The sequence below is a fragment of the Mirounga angustirostris genome, unplaced genomic scaffold (assembly GCF_029215605.1).
Source record: "Mirounga angustirostris isolate CCGP_5_RB_7025 unplaced genomic scaffold, mMirAng1.0.hap1 SCAF_9, whole genome shotgun sequence".
Classification (NCBI taxonomy): Eukaryota; Metazoa; Chordata; class Mammalia; order Carnivora; family Phocidae; genus Mirounga; species Mirounga angustirostris.
The window spans coordinates 97683985-97696348 of record NW_026991717.1 but is presented as its reverse complement, the minus strand read 5'-3'; the positions used below and the strand labels follow the sequence as shown (position 1 = coordinate 97696348).

At 45.1% G+C, this 12364-nt stretch overlaps 1 long non-coding RNA gene across 1 annotated transcript; it reads right to left on the bottom strand.

Annotated features, from left to right (window-relative positions):
• Nucleotides 1-941: 941 nt before the first annotated feature.
• On the bottom strand, nucleotides 942-11715 carry LOC135361614 (uncharacterized). Its single transcript, XR_010405170.1, has 4 exons — nucleotides 11554-11715; nucleotides 7103-7358; nucleotides 3481-3600; nucleotides 942-2177 (listed from the first exon to the last, which is right to left on the bottom strand). It is a non-coding gene; the product is annotated as an uncharacterized LOC135361614 (long non-coding RNA).
• Nucleotides 11716-12364: the final 649 nt, after the last annotated feature.

The following is a 12364-nucleotide window of genomic DNA, read 5'->3' as shown; positions in this document are numbered from 1 at the left end:
GTCATCCCTCTTATACTGTTTCTTCTTTCAAATTATCTGGCTATGGGATCAGACTGCACTTTCCTCTGAGCTTCTGAGAGCTGTGTGCTGACTTTAGGATCCATGTCAGAGCCTCCCCTGAGTGGATTTTCTTGGGCATGTTAACCCTCCATGTGAAAGATTCCCGGCACCCCCCCAGCTTCCTACGTTTCTGCTTCAATAACTAGTTTTTACTTCTTCCTCCAAGGTCAGAATTAAATCTAGGAGAGAAGTTCCTTGTGTTTCTTTCTCTTCCTCTGCAAAATGAAATTATCAGCAAGACAAGGTCAAAAGTATACCGTATGTTCTGCTTTTAGAGAAATGAGATTTCCAGTTGAAACTCAGAGGGCTGGTAAGTTCCCATTACTGCTATGACTTGCAAATGTGTCAATCCTGTGATCTTTTTAGGAATATATTAATCAGAGTTCCATCTTGTTTAGCTGAGGCTATTATATTCACTTCTGTTATGCTAGGTGCTTTCCAAACCATTTAACAGTGGAGGGAATCTTCAGTCATCAATATGACAATGTTTAGGACTTTCCCCAAGGAATGCACCCAAAGACTGTAACTTGAGTTCCTAATGATACTTGATTCAAAGTGTTTTTTGAATGCCACTGTTAATGAAAAAGAATTTTTTTTTAATGATATTTGTTGAAGTTGGTGAGACAGACTTTATTCAGGACCATCATGAATGTATGGGGACCACTGCAATGGGATTCCATGGTGGGAGGAGAGATGGGGCTAAACTCGGAATACAGGATGGGCAAGTGGGAATTTATAGGCAAGGAGCACAGTGAGGGTCCGTAGATAGAAAATTACTGAGAGGAAACATCTGGGGTAAGGGGGGTTTGTCTGGCGAAACTGACCCAACTGAATTCTTGCTGAAGACAGGTCAGGGTGAGCAGACATCACCTGGGGGGGTAGTGGAGCATGGGGAGCCTGATCAGATATCGAAGGTGGAAGGTTCTGGATAAACTGATTTAGCAGGGTTCTTGACAAAACTAGATTTTTATAAGGTGGTGCACAGATGGGCCTAGGAGAAGGATTAGGAGGTTGAGTAAAGTTTGATCAAAGCAATGTATCTTTGCCACAGGTAGGAAAGGGAGCGGATGGGAATAGCCCAGAGTAGGGATCAAGGGCCTGGATTTGGAGTCAAACATACTTGGTTTTGAATCCTAGTGCTCTGTGTATTAGGAAAACAGAAACTAAGCCAGTAACTTTAACAGAAAAGAATTTAACAGAGGAATTGTTTAAATGGGTACTGGAGATGCAAAAAGGTAAAAAGAACAAAGAGGCCACTGAGGCACAGAGGGATGGTGACTTTAGGAAGCAGTGACTGCCCCAAGGGCTAGCAGGACAAAGAGAAGAGGATGAGGATATTAGAACCTCAAAGCTCGGAGCAGAGCCCTTTATAACTGGGACCTGGACCTCTGAGTTGACTGATGCTGATATTTTTGAAGGGCCGGTCTGGGGATGTGGGAAGTTACTGCTGCAGAGGTGAAAACCACTACGGGCGAGATGCTGACCTTACTGGGAAGCAAATAGGAAGCAGCAGTCCCTTCTCCCTTGCCCAGCGCGACAGTCTCCTGCTAGCCTGCCAACGAAGAGCCAGTGATAAAGCAGAAATGTGGTTTGCAGAGTCCAGGCCTCAGCATCACAGAAAAGATGGGTTCTGAAACAGAAAGAAATCACTTACTAACCAGTACAATGGCCTTACAGGAATGACAGAAGCTCTCTTAGCCTCAGTTCCTCTCCTTGTGTCACGGGGAGAAGTGCCTCTTCTCGAGGTTTTTGTAAGGACTGAATGAGTGGTGAATGCAAATTGCTGGGCAGGTGCATCGGCAGCAGCTCCACATCTGACTGCGTCTGACACCCCATCTTCAGCCTCAATCCAGCTGCCAGAGGGTGACGAGGGAAGGGAGAAAGAAGGGTGGAAAGAGGGAGGAAGAAAGATGAGAGAAAGAAGGAGGGGGAGAATGGAAGAAAAGTGAGAGTCACCCTGGGCTTGCGTAGCTACATCGAGAGGGAGATCTTCCACCACAGAGGGAAGGGCAGAGGCTCTGTGGACCATCCCTGGTCCCCCTGGGAAGGCTTTGCCCATTTGGAACAGATTACATGCTCCAGGTGCTTTTCATGACTCCTGGGTGTTGTGATGATTTCTGCAAAATCAAGGAAACTAATAAGAGGAGCTGGAGGTGTGTGATCATTTTCTAAGAAGTGAAGGCTCAGTGGCTTGGCAAAGGGTGACAGCAGGAGGTCTTAATGAGTTAGACCACAAGTTAATCCTGTCTTGTTTCTCCTTTAACTGTTGTTTTTTTTCCTTGTGTCTTTGGCTGGTGCTAGCAGCTGGTCCGACTGTGTAATTAAGTCATTTCTAAAAGAGCTGAGCAGCTGGGTCAGTACTATATGTTCCAGTGATCATTGGCTGTCAGGCTGAAGCTTAAATTAATATTCTGAAAAATTATTGAATTTATGCTGCCCCATCTTCATGGAAACCAGCAACCAGAATGACACTGCTATTCAGGCTTCCACTTTCATCAACAAATTCAAGGAGGGATAAAATCCAGAGACAGCCTGCTATCTCCAGCAATATTTCTTAGACTAGCTGTTGATGTGAAAAGTAGATAAGACTCAATTTAGTCTAAGGAATTGGAAATGTAACTGTTGGCCGTGTGTGCCAAGGCTGGACAGGACAATCATCACCCCACCACGCGGAGGTGTCTCTCTTGCCTCCCGGCCTCATTTCCTTCCTGGATAATAAACATAAATTCCCTATAATGCAAAAGGGTTACTTTCTGGAGGTGCAAATTGAAATGTGATGGCTGTATAAACTTATGAAATTAGTTTCGTTGGTGGAAGAAATCTTAATTAAAGGACTGCTTTGAAATAAGGGAGAGTAATAAAGTATTTTTCATTATGTTCACCTTGGCACCAGCCACCTTCACCTTAATGATCTAATTTCTATTTTTCTTATTTAATGGATGACATTAGATTAGCTTTCCCAACAGTTTCATTTCCAAGTTAATGAAGTCAAAAGCTAAGTATATATAGTAGATCATTAGGGTCTCTGCCTGGAACCACCAATATCCCATAGTCCTGGATTCTGCTCTTTCACGACAAGATGAGATTTATCAGAAAAACCAGTCCCTCTTTTCATACTAAATGACTAGGTCCTGTATCATTTAACTATCAGAATTACAGAGGAAATAGCGTCTCCTCCAAGTCAGTAAGTTTGCTCCAATATTAGGGTTTTTGTGACTTTCCATACAAAAAATTGAACAAAAAGAATAGATTTAATGTGTGAGAATCAAAATTTGGGAATTTAAAAATTGATGTGTAGTAACCCAGTCATATCAGGGAGTGGGGGACAGGGTTTTAAACATTTATTGAAGGTAGTAACAGGAGTAAAATTTAATTTTATAAAAATCTTTTTTGTTTGTTTTAAAGTGAGACTATACCCACCTTCTCTTCCATCAGGCTTCTTAAGGAAAGAGCACAGGATTTGGGGTCAAAGACCTTGGTTTGCTCATCTGCCATTTCCAGTCAAGATGGAATAACAGGGATGAGATTTACAATTCCCACCTGAAACCACGAAAGAAAGAAAGAAAGAAAGAAAGAAAGAAAGAAAGAAAGAAAGAAAGAAAGAAAGAAAGAAAGAAAGAAAGAAAGAAAGGTTTTCAAAAATATGAACATTAGAAAACAAAGGACTTTGACTCTTGAGACGTGATTTCTTAATAATGAGGTGAGTCTTAAAACCTGTGTAAAGTCAATGCAATCCTTAACAAAATTTCAGAAGTCTTTTCTGTAGAAATTGAAAAGCTGATTCTAAAATTTGTATGGAAATGTAAAACAAAACAAAACAAAACAAAAAAAACAAGAATAGTCAAAACAAGTTTTTTTTTTTTAAAGATTCTATTTATTTATTTGAGAGAGAGAATGAGAGAGAGAGAGCAGGAGAGGGGGGAGGGTCAGAGGGAGAAACAGACTCCCTGCCGAGCAGGAGCCCGATGCGGGACTCGAAGCCGGGACTCCAGGATCATGACCTGAGCCGAAGGCAGTCGCTTAACCAACTGAGCCACCCAGGTGCCCAGTCAAAACAAGTTTAAAAAAGAAGAGCAAATTTGGAGGGTTTATGCTTCCTGATTTCAAGACTCATTATAAAGCTATAGTAATCGGAGAGTATGGTATTGGCATAAAGATAAATAGATTAGTGGAACAGAACAGAGATTCTAGAAATATCGTTACATATATCTGGCCAATTGATATTCAAAAAAGATGCAAAGAAAATTCAATGGAGAAAGGATAGCCTTTTCAATAAATGGTGCTGGAACAACTGGATATCCATTTGCAAACAAGCACACAAATAAGAAATTCAATACACTCTCACATGATGTAAAAATGAACCAAAATGTATCAAAGACCAAAAGTAAAACCCCAAATCACAGAACTTCTAGAAGACCTAGAAAAAAATCCTTGTGACCTGAGTTAGGCAAAGCCTTCTTAGATACGGCACCCAAACCATGATCTATAAAAGACAAATTTTATAAATTTGACCTCATCAAAATTTAAACATCCACTCTTCAAAAGACATTAATAGGAGAATGAAAAGACAATCTACAGAATGAGAAAAGTATTTGAAAAATCACATATCTGATAAATACTCATATCCAAAATATATAAAGAACTCATAAATCTCAAAAAGCAAACAACCTTATTTTTAAAATGGGCAAAAGAGGGCGCCTGGGTGGCTCAGTCGGTTAAGCGACTGCCTTCGGCTCAGGTCATGATCTCGGAGTCCCGGGATCGAGTCCCGCATCGGGCTCCCTGCTCGGCAGGGGGTCTGCTTCTCCCTCTGACCCTCTTCCCTCTCGTGCTCTCTGTCTCTCATTCTCTCTCTCTCAAATAAATAAATAAAATCTTAAAAAAAAAAAAATAAATAAATAAAATGGGCAAAAGATTTGAATAGACACTTCACTAAAGAAGATATATGAATGGCTAATAAGCACATGAAAAGATACTTAAAATCATTAGTCATCAAGGAAATGCAAATTAAGAGCACAACGAGATATTACTACATACTTACCGGAAAGTATAAAATGAAAAGACTGACCATGGCAAGTGTTGGCAAAGATGTGGAGAAACTGGAACTCTGGAACTACTGATAAGTAAAATGTATAACTACTTTGGAAAACAGTTTCACTGTTTCCTACAAGTTAAACATGTACCTATCATATAACCCAGATATTCCATTTCTAGCTATTTACCTAAAAGACATGAAAGCCTATGTCCATGGCAGGGACTTGTACATTAATGTTTATAACAGCTTTAGTCAGAGTAGACCCCAAATAGAAATAATCTATATTCCCATCGCCAGGGAATGGATAAACAAATTGTGGTATATCCATATAAAGGAATATTCATCAACTATAAAAAATGAACTGCTGATGCACACAACATGAATGAATCTCAGGAAAAGTATGATGAATGAATATAGCCAGACAAAAAAGAGTGCATGCTGTATGCTTCCACTTACATAAAATTGTATAAAATGAAAACCAGGGTCACCTGGGTGATTTAGTCGGTTAAGCATCTGCCTTCAGCTCAGGTCATGATCCCGGGGTCCTGGGGATCAAGTCCTGCATCAGGCTCCCTGCTCAGTGGGGAGCCTGCTTCACCCTCTGCCCCTCCCCCCAACTCGTGCTCTCTCTCTCTCTCGTGTGCGTGTGCAAAAATAAATAAAATCTTTAAGAATAAAATGAAAGCCATAGTGACAGAAGGCAGATCAAAGCTTACCTGGAGATGGTAGTGGGGGTGGAGAGGAGAGGGGGTAGGACAGGGGGAGGGATTCCCAAGCAGCTGAGGAAATTTATGGGGATAACAGATATATTCATTATCTTGATTATGGTGATGGTTTCACCATTTTATACATGTCAAAACTTGCCAAATTTTACTCTACGTATGTGCAGTCTATTATAGTTCAGTTATATTTCAATAAAGTTGTTTTTAAAAAGGCCTGTGTTCAAGTCCTAGTTGTGTGATCTTGAACAAGTTTCTTGTCCCCTCAGGGGTCAGTAATAACAAGCATGTCACAGGTGAGACCCTGCAGTGACAGTCCTTAAACAAGTACCACACCAATGGCAGGTACAGCATCTCGTCCTCCCTATAAAAACCTGATTTTACTATTCATCCCACAGACAGTGTTCTCTCTCTCTAGGTTGTAGCTGTTATCTTCAGAAATCAAAGGACCTGATTTTTGAAGCTGAGGTAGTTCAATCTCTTAAAAATGCCTTGCGCACCTGGGTGGCTCAGTTGGTTAAGCGACTGCCTTCGGCTCGGGTCATGATCCTGGAGTCCTGGAATCGAATGCCGCATCGGGCTCCCTGCTTAGCAGGGAGTCTGCTTCTCCCTCTGACCCTCACCCCTCTCATTCTCTCTCTCTCTCAAAAATAAATAAAATTAAAAAAAAAATGCCTTTATAAACTAAGTCAGATGGGGAGAGGTGAGAACACACAGGAAACTAAGAGAGCACGCAGGCAGAAATCACGCTTGCCCGATCAGCAAGGGACACAATAAACCCAAACCATCTGGCCTCTGTGTGACCCCCCACTAACTTCCCCACATTCACGTGACAAAAAATTGTAACAATTTAAAAAATGAAGATCATATGCTTTGGAGTCAGTCTTCCAATCAGATTCTGACTCGTCACTCACTGAGTCTGTGACTTTGGACAGCTCACTCACTCTTGCTGAGCCTCAGTTTCCTGACTTCTAGACCCACTATCCGCATGGCTATGAGGAAGAAACATAAAAAGTACCTTGGACAGCACTTGGCACACGAAGGTGCTCAGTCAAAGTGTTAACACGCTAGATTGTGGTAGCTCTTGAGTAGCAAGCTCCTGGCCCCAGTTCAGTACTCTTTCCACACTATTCTCTGCTGCTGGTTCCTTTGGCTAGTCTGTGGCAGAGGGGCAATTAGATACCAGGTATCTTAGCTCTCAGTCTGGCGTTCTTGCCACCATGCAAGGTCATTTTTCTGGAATTCATTTATTAATTATAGAGAAGGGTACCTAGAGATAAAATCATACCAGTTGCAGGAAAAATCCCTTTGGACCGTACTCCAATGCCATTCATTACCAGTTCAGTCCCCAGTGTCTCTCTGGAGATGCATTCTCTGATTGCTCCTACCGCTGAACCAGAACCCGTTCCAGAGCTTTATGGCAGGTAAGGCCGGTGCTGGACTAGAAAGGATGCTCTGGGTGCAGAACCGCTGTTGTGATGCCCCTCAACCACAAGATGGCACACAATCCTCTTCTTTCGGGAAGGGAACACCGCAGTGCAAGTCTGAAACCAGGCATATTTCGAATCAGAAGAAGATGCATTTATTTTTAAAAGTTGCCTCCTTCACTCTTAAAAATGCTCAGGACAAAGCAAAGAGCATGGAAGGAGATTCTGCCAGGCTGAGAGGTGACAGGAGAAAGGCTGCGGTGGGGGGACCCAGGAGCAGAAGTGGTAGGACGAGCCTTCTTGGTGTCCGCCCCTGGTCCTGCTGCCTCCCTCCTCGATCATAGTCTTGTCAGAGCTCCCCACTCCAGAATGGGCTATCGGGGTCCCTGACTGAGGGTCTACCTGAGCCTTGACCAGAGTGTAACGTTCCTGAGTTCCTCTTCTACTCCCACAGAGACCTGTGCTCCTTATCTCTTCCCATGATGGCAAGGACAGGTTTCTCACAATTGCCCCCCTGCCCCCATGTTCTCTGCTGCTGAGCATCCACTTCAGACATTACTTGCTGTGGTTGTGATGCTAGCACCTGGATCCGGGAGTCGATTTTGTTCTGTATCTCACCTGGAATAGACCCAGGCCTGGGCTGCAGTGGTCCTGCCCCTCCTGCGAGCCGCCACTCCATACAGCCCTCTGCTGACAGGGCCACCGTCTTCCTTCCCGGTCCTTCCTCCTCACTTACAATCTACCAGCTGGCGAAAGGCATATTATGGAGCCTAAAGCATTTGTAATACCTCCCCAGTGGCTCATGCATCTCACTCGCAGAGAAGAGAATATTCCCATTGCCTAAAGTAATGAGAAGATCTGCCCTTAAATCCGGTGTCATCTTTCCTAGGAAATCATGAGGAAACATGGTCCAGACACACAGACAAATCACTGCAACATAAACCTGAGGGGAGGGCAGGTTAGAGATGATCTCCAAAGGCTGAGTGGGAGTTAGCTAGTCCTAGGTGGGCAGAGGAGCGAGGCTGGCACGAGGGAAAACGTTCTCCACGGACACGACACGTGCAGGCCGGAGGTGAGGGACAGCAGATGCAAGCTACGTGCACAGGTCGTTCTGGGGTGCTAGAGACCGAAACGCAGAGAGCCACTGAGGAAGCAGTGCTGTGACAGGCAGTTGGGCCTCTGGCTCTAAGGGATGGACTGAACCCCTGAAGAGTTTGATGAAGGCGGTTTATGCTTTAAATAAATCGCTCTACCCCTAAGGGGAAGGACAGATTAAGGAAAGATATTCCTGTATCCTGGGAAACCAGTTGGGATGCGATTGAAGTAACTCAGGCGGGAGACGATGTGGCCTGAGCCAGGACTGTGGTGAAGGCGTAGAGAGGAGCATTGAGAAGGCTCATGCAAGAGGACCCCATCAACCAACTGAAAGTGAGGGATCAGGGCAACTCCTAAGTGTCTGGCTTATAAGAGTAAGGAGCTGTGGCATCGGGAGGAAGGGCTGATTTGGAAGGAAGGTGACAAAAATCGGATTTGGGCATGCTGAGTCTGAAGTGCTCAGAGGACATGCAGCTAGAGATGACCAGCAGGCAGGTAGTTATAGCCGAAACCTGATCAAGGGTCTGGAGCAGTAGTATTTATTTGGGAGACAGCAACGGATAAGTGTGGTTAAAACCAGGACAGTAGATGAGATGGTCCTGGAATAGAGTCAAGGAGCGGGTCAGTGTTGATTCCTTTAACATTGACAGTGAAGGGATAAGAAGCAGAAGAGAAGCTATTGGAAAGAGAAATCCATACAGGACACAGACAAGGAATGGCCAAGGAGGTGTAAGTCGAAGCAGGGAAGTGCTTTGCCATAGACTCCAAATGATTAGAAGGAAGGAGTCGATGGTGCTAATGCAGCAGAGAGACCCAGCAAGATCAAGACTGTGGCCTCTCCACACTGTGTGGTGACGGGGAGGTTGCAGCGGGCTGAGGGCGGTGGACTGGAGAGCCAAGGGAAGCTGAGAACGTGGGGACAATGAGAGCAGATCACCTTTTGGGTGGCACAGGCTGAGAAGGGGAGGAGAGAGGTGGGCGATGGAGTGGTGACCGTGAGGTGAGGAGCCAGCAGGGCTGAACTGAATATAGGGTAAAAAAACCCTTCTGTTATTTGTTTGATTTTAAAGTATATGCATTTTTTTTTTACTTTTTTAAAAAAAACCATTATAGATTCACAGGAAGTTGCAAAAACAGTACAGAGAGGTTCTGCTTCTTCACCCACGAGTAACATCTTACATTGCCATAGTCGATAGTCTCGAAACCAGGAAATGGACATTGCTACAACCTATAGACCTATTCAAATTTCGACAGTTCTTACAGGCACTTATGTGTGTTTGAATAGTTCTCTGCAACTTTATCATCGGCCTCGATTTGTGCCACCACCACCACCACAATCAAATACAGAGCTATTCCATCACCACAAAGAACTCCCTCATAGTGCCCCAACCCCTGGTGACCACAAATCACTACAACTGTCATTTTGAAAATATGATAGAAATGGCACCATAGAGTATGTAACATTGAGAGACGGGCTTTTGTTCACTCAGCCTTGAGACCATCAGTGTTGTTGCAGGTATTAAGAGTTTGGGTTTTTTTTTTATTACTGGATAGTATCCCATTATATGGAAACACCACACAGTTCAGCCATTCACTTCTTTGAAAGACATCTGGGTTGTTTTCAGTTTGGGGCTCTTACACAAAAAGGTGCTATGGACATTGTGTAGCAGTAGGGTAGAAGTTTTTGTGATGTTCGTTTACATTTCTCTGGCACATTTGCCATTTTTGTATCATATGGTAAGTGTATGTCTACTTTTATAGGAAACTACCAATTATTTTCCAGAGGACTGTACCATTTTGCATTCCCACTAGCAATTTACGAGCGATCCAATTGTTCCATCTTCTCATCAGCATTTGGTATTGTCGATATTTTTTTATTTTAGCATTTCTAATAGGTGTATGCTATAGGAAGCTTTTATTGCACTGTGTTTTATTTGTTTGTAGGTTTGCTAGCAAATGTGAGCCTCTGACAAGTTTATGGGCTGAGGGGAAGGAATGAGCAGAGACAATGAATTGAAGGTCTAGGAGAAAGGAGACGAGTGGATGTAGTCTGGAGGAGAAGGAAGGAAGACGGGGGCGGCATGAGCTTTGGCAGCAGGATGTGCACCTTATTCTCTGCCACTGGAGGAAAGAATGTCAGGATGGAGAAGTGGGTAGAGATAAGCTGTCAGGGAGAGGTTAAGAAGTTGACTCTAAGCAACAAAGCAGCAGAAACAAGATGAGAAGCAGAAGGCCCTGGGGAACATTATCATTAGCAGCCTGGGCTCCGGAGTCACACCGCTCTGGATTCTGGTACCACCACTCACCAGCTATGTGACCTTGGGCACGCGATCTGATCCCCCCAAGTACTTGGTGTCCTCATTTATAAAATGGGTATATAATAGGCCCTCCCTTACAGGGTTATCGTGAGAATTGAGTAAGTTTCTATGCATGCTATGAATGGAGAGTGGCAATGAAAATGGTCACACAGCAAATCAAAGAATTAAATATGCCAGAGAAACTCATGGTCCAAACAGTTGGCTAATTTTTGGTTTATATGTCTTTCTACAACCTCCCACAAGACGGAAAGTAACTTGAGGGTAGGAGCCATATTTCTTACTTTTCTTTGTCTTCCTAGCATCCTGTTCAATGCCTTCCTCCTAGAGAGCTCTCAGTAAAATTTGTGAAATGACTGAATAAATGAGTTGCAGTCGACCTGACAAGAGCTCAGACTCCTTGACCCTCAGGCCGCCTTCTCCTTCCACCCCACCATCCCTCAGGGGGAGCCTCTCACTTCTGTGTTTGCAAGCCTGCTACACTAATCTTTCTCTGGGACCACCAGACAAAAGAATAATGATTTCTCGAATTGGGCTCTAGAATTCAGTTCGGAAAATGCAAAAGCATATTATGGTTCACTATTAAAAAGTCAAGTGATCTATTTCTGTTGGTTTACACATTACCGAGAATTAAAAAGGAAAAGGAGAGGGGCGCCTGGGTGTCTCAGTCACTTAAGCATCTGCCTTGGGCTCAGGTCAGGATCCCGAGGTCCTGGGATCGAGCCCCGCATGGGGGGGGGGGGTCCCTGCTCAGCGGGGGGTCTGCTTCTCCCTCTCCCCCTCCCTACCTCGTGCTCGCTCTCTCTGGCTATCTCTGTCTCTCTCTCAAATAAATAAATCTTAAAAAAAAAAAAAAGGAAAAGGAGAGAAAGATGGTTTGTCGGAGAGACTTTTGGAATTACCTGTTTTTAGGACCACCGGCATCCCGGGAGGGACCGAACTTCTGCCAGTTCAACAGGTGCAGGGCCCGAGGGCTGGGTAAGCGCGGGGAGCCCCGGAGGGCGGAGCGGGGGGGGGCAGCGGGGGGGGGCAGCAGCAGCGGGGCCAGCGGGCTGCGCGCTCAGTGCGCTCCGGGGCGCGGCGCGGGGAGGGGCCGGCGTCCGCGACGCTAACCAGGGAGAGGCCGCGCCGGATCACACGTGTGCCTGGTCGCGATTTTAAACCTCGCTCCCCTCCCCAACCTTTAAAAAAATGATTGTAGAAACACCCAGCTTCCTGTCCATCTCTCTCTCTGTCCCTCCTCCCTCGGATAAGATATGCAGCTAAGAAGCTGCCTGCAGACGTTGGGGGGGGGCGGGGGGGGCAAGATGAGTAAGCAATGGAGGTAATACAGGAATTCGGAAAATCCATTAACTGCGTATCACCCCCTCCTCAAAGTCTTCCAGTCTTGGCAAGAGCGCCAAGAGGTGGAGTGTAACTTCTCCCGGAATCTCAACAAGACCCAAGCCCTGGGTCCTTCCTGCCGAGCCAGTCGCTGGGACCGCCAGGGGTCAGGCTGCGGCTGAGAACAGGCAGGGACACCCCAAGGCCGAGCTCCGCCCCGCTCTCCCTCCCTGCCTCCCGCCCGCGGCCCGGCCTGACCGCGCACCCAGACTCGGCCAACCAAGCGCGTCCGGCACTGCGTGTGGATTCCTTGCCCATTTGTCACAGAAGCTGCCCGGAGTTGAGTTAGGCCCGCGAGGGAATCATTCCCTCATTTCCATTAAGTTGGAG